The sequence below is a fragment of the Corythoichthys intestinalis genome, chromosome 19, assembly GCF_030265065.1.
Source record: "Corythoichthys intestinalis isolate RoL2023-P3 chromosome 19, ASM3026506v1, whole genome shotgun sequence".
In the NCBI taxonomy this organism is placed as follows: Eukaryota; Metazoa; Chordata; class Actinopteri; order Syngnathiformes; family Syngnathidae; genus Corythoichthys; species Corythoichthys intestinalis.
The window spans coordinates 20,807,501-20,815,840 of record NC_080413.1 but is presented as its reverse complement, the minus strand read 5'-3'; positions in this window follow the sequence as shown (position 1 = coordinate 20,815,840).

The window sequence follows — 8,340 nt, the reverse complement described above, 5'->3', positions numbered from 1 at the left end:
GTGGGCAGCGTAATGGATGTGTGCTTTATTTCTGATGTCAAAGTCCTGACAGCGCAAGGTGAGTTGACTCGGGAAAAGTTATTAAAACTTTTAGAGGTACTCATCAATCGTGACCCACACAGAAACCATGTCAGCGTTCATGCTTGAGGGGTAGAAGGGATATAAATTTAATGACAAGATAACTCAATGAGATACACTTTATGCGTTGATAGTGATATGTTATAAAGTTATACGAACTTTTTGTGGATGAGGTAAAATATATGTCTTCTTTACTCTTACGTTATTGTTGCTTATTGTAATCCCTCAGGTCACTTGTTTTCTTGATAAACCACGCCAGCTTCACCGGTTTCCAAACAAATAAAAATTATAAAGAGGCACTAAGGTAATTTTCCAAAAATTATTAAACTGTTTGATGCATATGATAGCTCAAAATGGGATTGTGCTCTGGCATCAATGTGCCTATCTGTGTAGTTTTAATACAGTGATCCTTCGCTGTTTCGCGCTTTAAACTTCGCGCCCTCAGTCCATCGCGGATATTTCTTTTTTTATATTAAAAAAAATAATAATAATAAAATTCAGATGAGCTGTCCCAAGCTGATCGCGTAGTCTCACTCTCCCTCCTTCTCCCTGCTCTTTGTTGTTCATGCAATGCACTGGAGTTAATTTTAAAGTTAACGATGATTGATCGGCAACTTCTGTTTGATCTTGGCACAGATCCCTGGAAGCCTCAGCATTAAAGCGTCAATCATGTGGACTTTGTTAAACTGTTGCTGTGGCAACTCATTGTGTGTAAGTTAGGAGTTGAGTGGACTCACTCATTGAAGTATTTAATAAAGACAAGCAGTTTTAGATATAAAAATAATTTGGTGGGACAATAACGTGTTTAAAACTTATAATCATTACATTTTAAGTGCTTGAAAACCATTTATTAGAATATACCGTAAGAGAATATATTCATGCTTAAAACACAACCATTATACATTATATGTTGAATGCTTTTGTTATGCTTGCATGAGAACATTATAGCATAGAGTATCATTGTTATAATAATCTGTTGTAATCTTTTTGAGTGGGCCTTCTCATAGCCTTTAGGATTGTAGACGGTATCAATATGCCCAAATATGGACTCTTATGTTCCGTTGTTTTTCAGTATGCCCTGAATGAATACAAAGGAGGACTGTGGTTTCTTATCGTTGTTCCAGCTGGGACCGGTGCTCAAGGTCTCAGCTCAAAGATGTTTTTGTATGGAAAAATACCAAGCTTTGTGAGATAATGAGTTTCGTTTCTTAGTCTCGTTTTTCGGTGGGCTTCGGCACCGCCCTTTTCAACAGTATAAATTCCAGCCTCTATTGTACTGCTTTGTACTTTCTGGGTGATCACAGCTTCTGGCTGGGTCACATCATTCTGTACCCAAGAGCTCTTGTTTATAAAGACTTCGAAGAAAATCAATCCATGGTTGGGGTCGTATTTATTTCTCTAATCAAGCTATCGAGGTAACACTTGTCTTGGAGTTCAAAGTTGGATTTCCCTGACAGCCCGAATATAAGACGGTGTTTTTTGCATGGAAATAAGATTAAAAAAGAGGGGGTCGTCTTATATTCCCGGTCTAGACGTTATACCCATTCACGACGCTAGATGGCGCCAGATATCACTGAAGCGATGTTCTGTCATGACAGATCTCAGCTGCTCTTTCAGTTTAACCAGTTTGCATTATTTTATTGTAATATTTTTCCTTATTCAGATTTGTTTCAAGACTACAGTTACAGTTAGACTTCACTTTGATGGTTAATACAGTTATTGCACTTTTGTTGTTTTATCACAATAGATTGGTTTATTTACATTTCAAAAACCAGAAGCCATTCATTTAAGAATGTGATAGCACTTTAGTTTACATATTTAAATGTTCAGATATTAAGATTTGAATGAGGCAAAGTAACATGCTTTTCTCTCAAATATATAATCATTTGTTTCAGATGTACTGTAATTATTTTCTGTATAAAAATTGGTGTTCAAAAAGTCTTTTTTTAAACTTGAGTCTTGAAAAAGAGGGGGTCGTCTTATAATCAGGGCCTTTTTATATTCGGGCCAATACGATACATATACTGTAATTTTCGGATTATAAGCAGCTACTTTTTCGCTCATTGAACTCATTTGAGTCAACGTTTATTGCAGCTCCGCAACTCGGACCATAACAAACGTAACAACACAGACTTCCTGTGTGGGTCCATCAACTATATCTGTCACTCAGGAAACTCAAACCCAAATAACAATAGTTCCTAATGTTACTGTCGTGTCGACAGTGATGAGCTCTCTCGGATTTCCGACTTACATTCTCACTTCCGTTTTACCGTATCAATCCATGGAAGAAACATTTATTTATCATGATGAAACGAGCAAGTTATACAGCAGCCTTTAAAAGAAAAGTCACATCTGTTTTGTTTTCTCCTAGATTTTGGTATGTTGGAGAAGTTGTCAAATCATATTATTAGCATAAATATTGTCAGTTTATGGTAATGTTTTGAACTACCAATATGCTATGCTTGTGCTGTGTTTCACCAGTCAGTAAAATGACATTTCTGTATCTGTACACGAGCTCTGTTTTCTTGTATTCTTCTATTTATTGGTGCTAAAATTAGGGTGCGCGTTATAAACGGGTACAATAATTTTACCGAGATTTTACAAGTAAATTTGGGGAGCGCATTATACATGGGTGCGCCTTATATTCGGGAAATTACGGTAAATACATTGAACATGCATACAATGTATGTTACAATGTGCATAAAACATATGCATGTGTGATACATCATTGGAAAGTTTAAAATCTCAATTTTCACGGGAAGAAAAATTTTGAACAGGAGGGCATTTTTTTTTTCTTTTTAAACAGCAAAACCCTATCTGGAGGTGAGAGCTTGGTGTCATTGAATAATGATTGTAGTCCTTGTCACGACCATCACCACATCACCACTAACACACTCACTCAGCTGACGGCTAAGCATGGGAAAAAGTTTAATTTAAATATTAAGAAATATTCAAATCAGATCCATGTCAGCGGCATATTAATGAGAAATTGTGCGTCTGCAGAAGAATCCCAAAAGGACCAACTAGGGTAAAGTACTTTGTATGCAAATTGTTGTGCAAACCTGGTCAAAGTGCAACCAAGGTCATAAAAATAATGTTTAAAACAAACAAACAAACAAAAAAAACTTGGCCTCCACTTTATAATAAATGTGACCTCCAGTAACCATAACAATAATTATGAAAAAAATAATCAGTCCGTTTTAAATGAATGGTTCATTTTTGCATTTAAAATCTAGATATGTCACCTTCCCCCTAATTTCCATCAACCTCCCGCTTTAAACACTCATTTAATCACCTTTGAGTGTCATATTTAATAGCAGTGTTGCATACCTATTCATTTTGCACATTATTATTTCAACAGTTCTTGTTGAACCTGCTCTTTCTTTTGGAATGGATGTTACAAAAACAAAGAATAAATCAAGCATGCGCACAGTTTTCACCATTTTTTTTTTTTTTTTTAAATGTGACTTGGTTTAAAGTACATTTGCAAAATATTTGTCCGAATTTTGAATTGTATGGCATCCGTGGCAATTGTTTTTGGTCATCCATTTCACAAGTCAAACCCCCACCAACTAATATAATACTTTTTCACATGTAAGGGCAATTCTGAGGACTTTGCGGCCTGCTGCATGTTTTATTAGCCTGCCTCATTGTCTAATTTCAACAAAGGCATAGGTTTGCGTTGGGACAGTAGGGACAAAACACAAGCAATTTTTCAGGATGCTCAAAGTCCCCATCAACTTTTAACCAACCTTACTTGCATTATATATTGACTTCAGTTATATAAATCATTTAGATTGTCTTAAAATATGTTTTAATTGTTGTAACTGATCCTACCATTATTAAGTGAATTATTTTCATTATGTTCAGACGTACATGTACCTCTTTTCATTTCCTGAATGTGCCGGTCCATTTTTTCCCCTCCTAAACACACGTTTGATTGGCTGATGATTTCACCCCTCTCCCTGCTACACACACAGACATTAGATATTAGGGATATTAATTTTTTTTCAGCCAGCAGCAGCCACTATAAGAAACGTAAAAAAGATGTCAATGTTGTGGAAGTGGGGAACATAACACTAATTTTGCTACTGAGAGTCTGACCTGTATCAGAGTTAGCATAACATTAAACTGTGTGAACTTGCTAACCGGCAAAACTCGAGTAGGCAGCTGGTTAGAGAGAAGTGTCCTCCTTTATGTGTTTTCTACTGTTAATGTTAATTAAACTGTGAGAAATGGAGTGAATGTGAGTTTTACACTCTTCTCCCCAATTTAACTTTTTTTTTTTAATTTAATTTTTTAATTATTATTAAAGCATCCCACAGGAGCTGTCTTTTTTTTTTTTTTTTTGTTGAGTTTGGCTGTGCAAAAACAGTAGTGTTTTACTTTTTTTTTTTTTTTTTTTTCTATTTCCCTGGACAATGTTGAGTGGTCTTAAGACAAATGTTTATTTTTTTATGCATTCCTGGATGGTTAAGAGATGATTAACAAGCTTGTATTTACTGATTTACTGTGTATGTTAATATAATTTATGTTCAAATAATGCAATTTAAATTTGCCCATAAAATCCAGAATTTTTTTTCTGGAAGTTTTCAAAATGCTTCTTAAGTAAATTTTGAAAAGAAAGGTTTGAATTGAACGGTGTAGACTGAACCAATACACATAAAAGTTAGTATAAGTCAATACAGATTTATTTTGCATTGATCATTAAAAATGTCCCATCCTCAGCAAAAAGTGTATCCCATAGCAAAAATTTGCTACTCATCTGTTGCTTAATCTCGTCTCATGAGACGACTTTGATCATCTCAAATTTATCTCATTCTCTGCTAATTTGTTTCTGAGTTTGTGCAAGTGATGAGTCAAAAATGAGCAAAGACATCATTGAGAGAAAGGAGACTGATTTGAGAAAACCAGATTTGAGGAATATTTGAGAAGAAAAATTATCTTAATTAAAAATGGAGTTACACTTGTACAGCACCTTTCAGGCACTCAAAGCGCTTTGACAATATATCCTCATCTACCTGCTGGTGACTCAACAACATGGCGTTCACTGTCTTTCTCAAGGATATTTAGATGAATTCATCAGGACAGAGAGTTGAACTCACAACCTCTCAGTTGGGGAAGAACTTCTCTACCACTGAGCCACGCACCGACTCAGATGCAGTGCCCTCGATGTGACGCGTCACATCAATGGAAAGGAACTTCAGAAAGCGTGAAGCAACGATGAAGAAAATGTATTATATTTTGTTCATTTAATAATTTATATATTTCTTTGAAATTAAAAAAAAAAAAAAAAAAAAAAAAGAAAAAAAAAAAAAAAACCTTCCAAATCGCAGACATGTTGCCTGTGAGCCAGTAGTTTTGCCTGTTTTGATTACGTCATCAAACAAGAGGACTAAGGTTCTTCACACTATTTTGTGGTAAAATTTCGGTCTTCGAAACCAAAAACAGATAATGCATTTGTAGCAGCCGATAGTTTTTGATGCCAAATTTTCGGTCACATCTGTAATTTTTACACTGAACAAAATGAACCAGATGTTATTTAATAATTTGACCGATTATGATATTTTCGCGGATTTTGGCATGAGATAAATTAACGATGTGATTGGACATTTCAGAGCAGATACAACTCTTTTTTACAAAGAGAGAATCTTGAAAACCCAAAATGAGCAATTGCAGACTGGAAGGAGATCAAATTGAGCAAAAAATTGTGACTGGCACAACGTAAGGTTGCTCTGCGAGATCAGTAAAAGAGGCAACTTTGAGCCGAGTTGAAGAAATAAAATACTTGGCTCATCCATATCTTTTAGTGAGACATTAATGAGATCGTGACTCCAAGTAAGGAGATAAAATTGAGACGCATTGGAGATCGACACAAGTACTCATAGTTCTCTCTTGGTGAGATCTTGAAAGGAGACAACTGGGAGACTTTATTGGAAAAATCGTGCCAGTAGAATTATTCTTAAGCCCTTCTCATGTAATGCTCACTATGAGACTTACTTCTCATGAGACAAATTTGAGAAAACTGAGAAAACCACTCTGGTCTTGATTATTGCTGATTCATTTCTCAGAGATTTAAATGACACATGAATAAGATCTCATCTTCAATTTTGCTTTGCTATGGGATCGTTCCTACCAATGTTGAGACCAAAACATTATGATGAAAAATACAGCATGCATTTTTCCAAATGGTTAAATTCTGAACTCCTTTTTGAAACACCTAAGTACATCCACTGTATTGCCCCAGGGTTTCTAGTGAGCTAATTCACAGTCTTTTATCTCCCTTATTAGCAGTAACGAGCTGTCCACACTGAACTGATTTGACACCTTGTGTCAATTTAATCTTCTCATTTGTCATTAGCGGCTTATTTTCACGTAAATCCATCAATATTCGTTCCCTAATTATAACAGTGTCATTTTGTGGCATTGCTTTTAAACAGAGCATCCACATAGCAACAACCTCCTAATGGTCCATCATTCCCCTCGGAGAGGCAAGAGGCTGTTTGCTGCGACCGATCATGCGGTTGTGGAAGCGACCTCAGTCCTCTGTGTCAGTAATGAGACAAAAGTACCCCCACCCCCTTTCTACTTTCTATGGCATAGCAGAGTGATGATTTATGAGCTGCAGGCTGGGATGGATACTATACATGTAGAGGTAGTGATGAATGTAGCTTCAGGTTAATGCATGGGATGTTATTTTGTTTTCACATTCGTCACCTCAAGTACATGCTACTGCTGTACGCTGCAAAGTGATTAAATAAAAACTCCAACAGACCCTGGACATGCACACGTTTGAGTCGCGATGTGTGGGAGGGTTGATAAAAGGCTCAGTGGGAGCTTTCGCATGTTAATGGTGCCTACAGGCGACGCCTCTCTTCCACCTTCAGTTTACATTTTAATGAGAAAAAAATGTCTGTTCTCCTTTTAACCTACTGGCAAAGGTGCACCATTGATGTGCAGATTAAAAACTGTGATTTAGATGTACGTATGTTCAATTCAGGGAGACTTACGCTTAAGATCTTGCGATAAAACCAATGAAATATATGTTAAAATAGGATTTTGACACCAGGAGACCTTTTAAAAGTACATTAAAAAAAAAAAAAAAAATGAAGCAAACTGGTAAACCAACTTTAAAGGTTAACAATGTAGGTGTGATGGCAAGAAAAAATGGTACTGCAATTAGATCCAAATATTGACTCGCACAAAATGCCCTCCCCCTTCGGGATGCCAGAATACCGCTTCACATTGGAGAACCTGCAGGAATAGAACTTCAAGTAGCAAAGGATGAATCCTCTGCAGAAGGTATATCTTTTACTTTTTGTTGGGTCTAAAACACCTTCTTCAATTTAGCTGTTGACCCAGAGCGAGGTGACAAAGGCAGGACACAAGGAGGCAGGAGTCAGAGAGTAGACTTTTACCAAGCTGCAGTTTGGGGAGAGGTCTGAGATCCGGCAACGTGACTAAGAGCGTCTCATCGAAGTCTCTCTCAGAGCTCCCTGCGCTGCTGAGTTTTATTGAGGGCTTGTTGCTGGGCAGAATATAGTTACAACAAGTTCCTTATTCTAGTCATTGATTAAATTAACAGTCACACTCATTGATTAAATTAACAGTCACACTCTTGAGCGAGCAAGATAACTTTGTTTTGAACACACATTTGCACCCAAAGTAGCTTGGTGGAAAAGTACTGAGACGTTGTGTGATGAGTCAACATATGTGTGTGTGTATCTATTTATCATCAGAATGTGAGCAATTGCCGGTAATAAAAATGTAAGCACATGATTATGGGCTAAAACTGTATTTTTCATAATAGCTTGGGAGAGCGCGTATAATAGCTGTGGGAGAGCAAACTTATATAACCCGCAGAGTATAATGGTCATACAATCAAGCATATCTTACACTTTTCATGCAAGATGTTTTCAATGTAATGATGCCAACAATTAGTAATGATGATTAAGATGCCGTTTACATGGTGACTCTCCGAGAAGATGAAAAATATCATGTTTGCATTTATATGGTTCCGTCTCCATTCGAACAATGTCGCAATTCCGCATGAAAACGATGTAGTATTCATGCCAGGCCCTAGGGGGCAGTACAGATTTACAAGGCGACAGCGAATGATGCACTTTGATCTCCTCAGCCTGGAAGACTACATGCCCGCCCACTCCAAGCAATGCCATTTTCTTGTGTTCAAAAAGGCACAAAAATTGAAACATTCAACCTATTTAAATAAAAAATATATTATATAAAACAGTAAATTAAAGC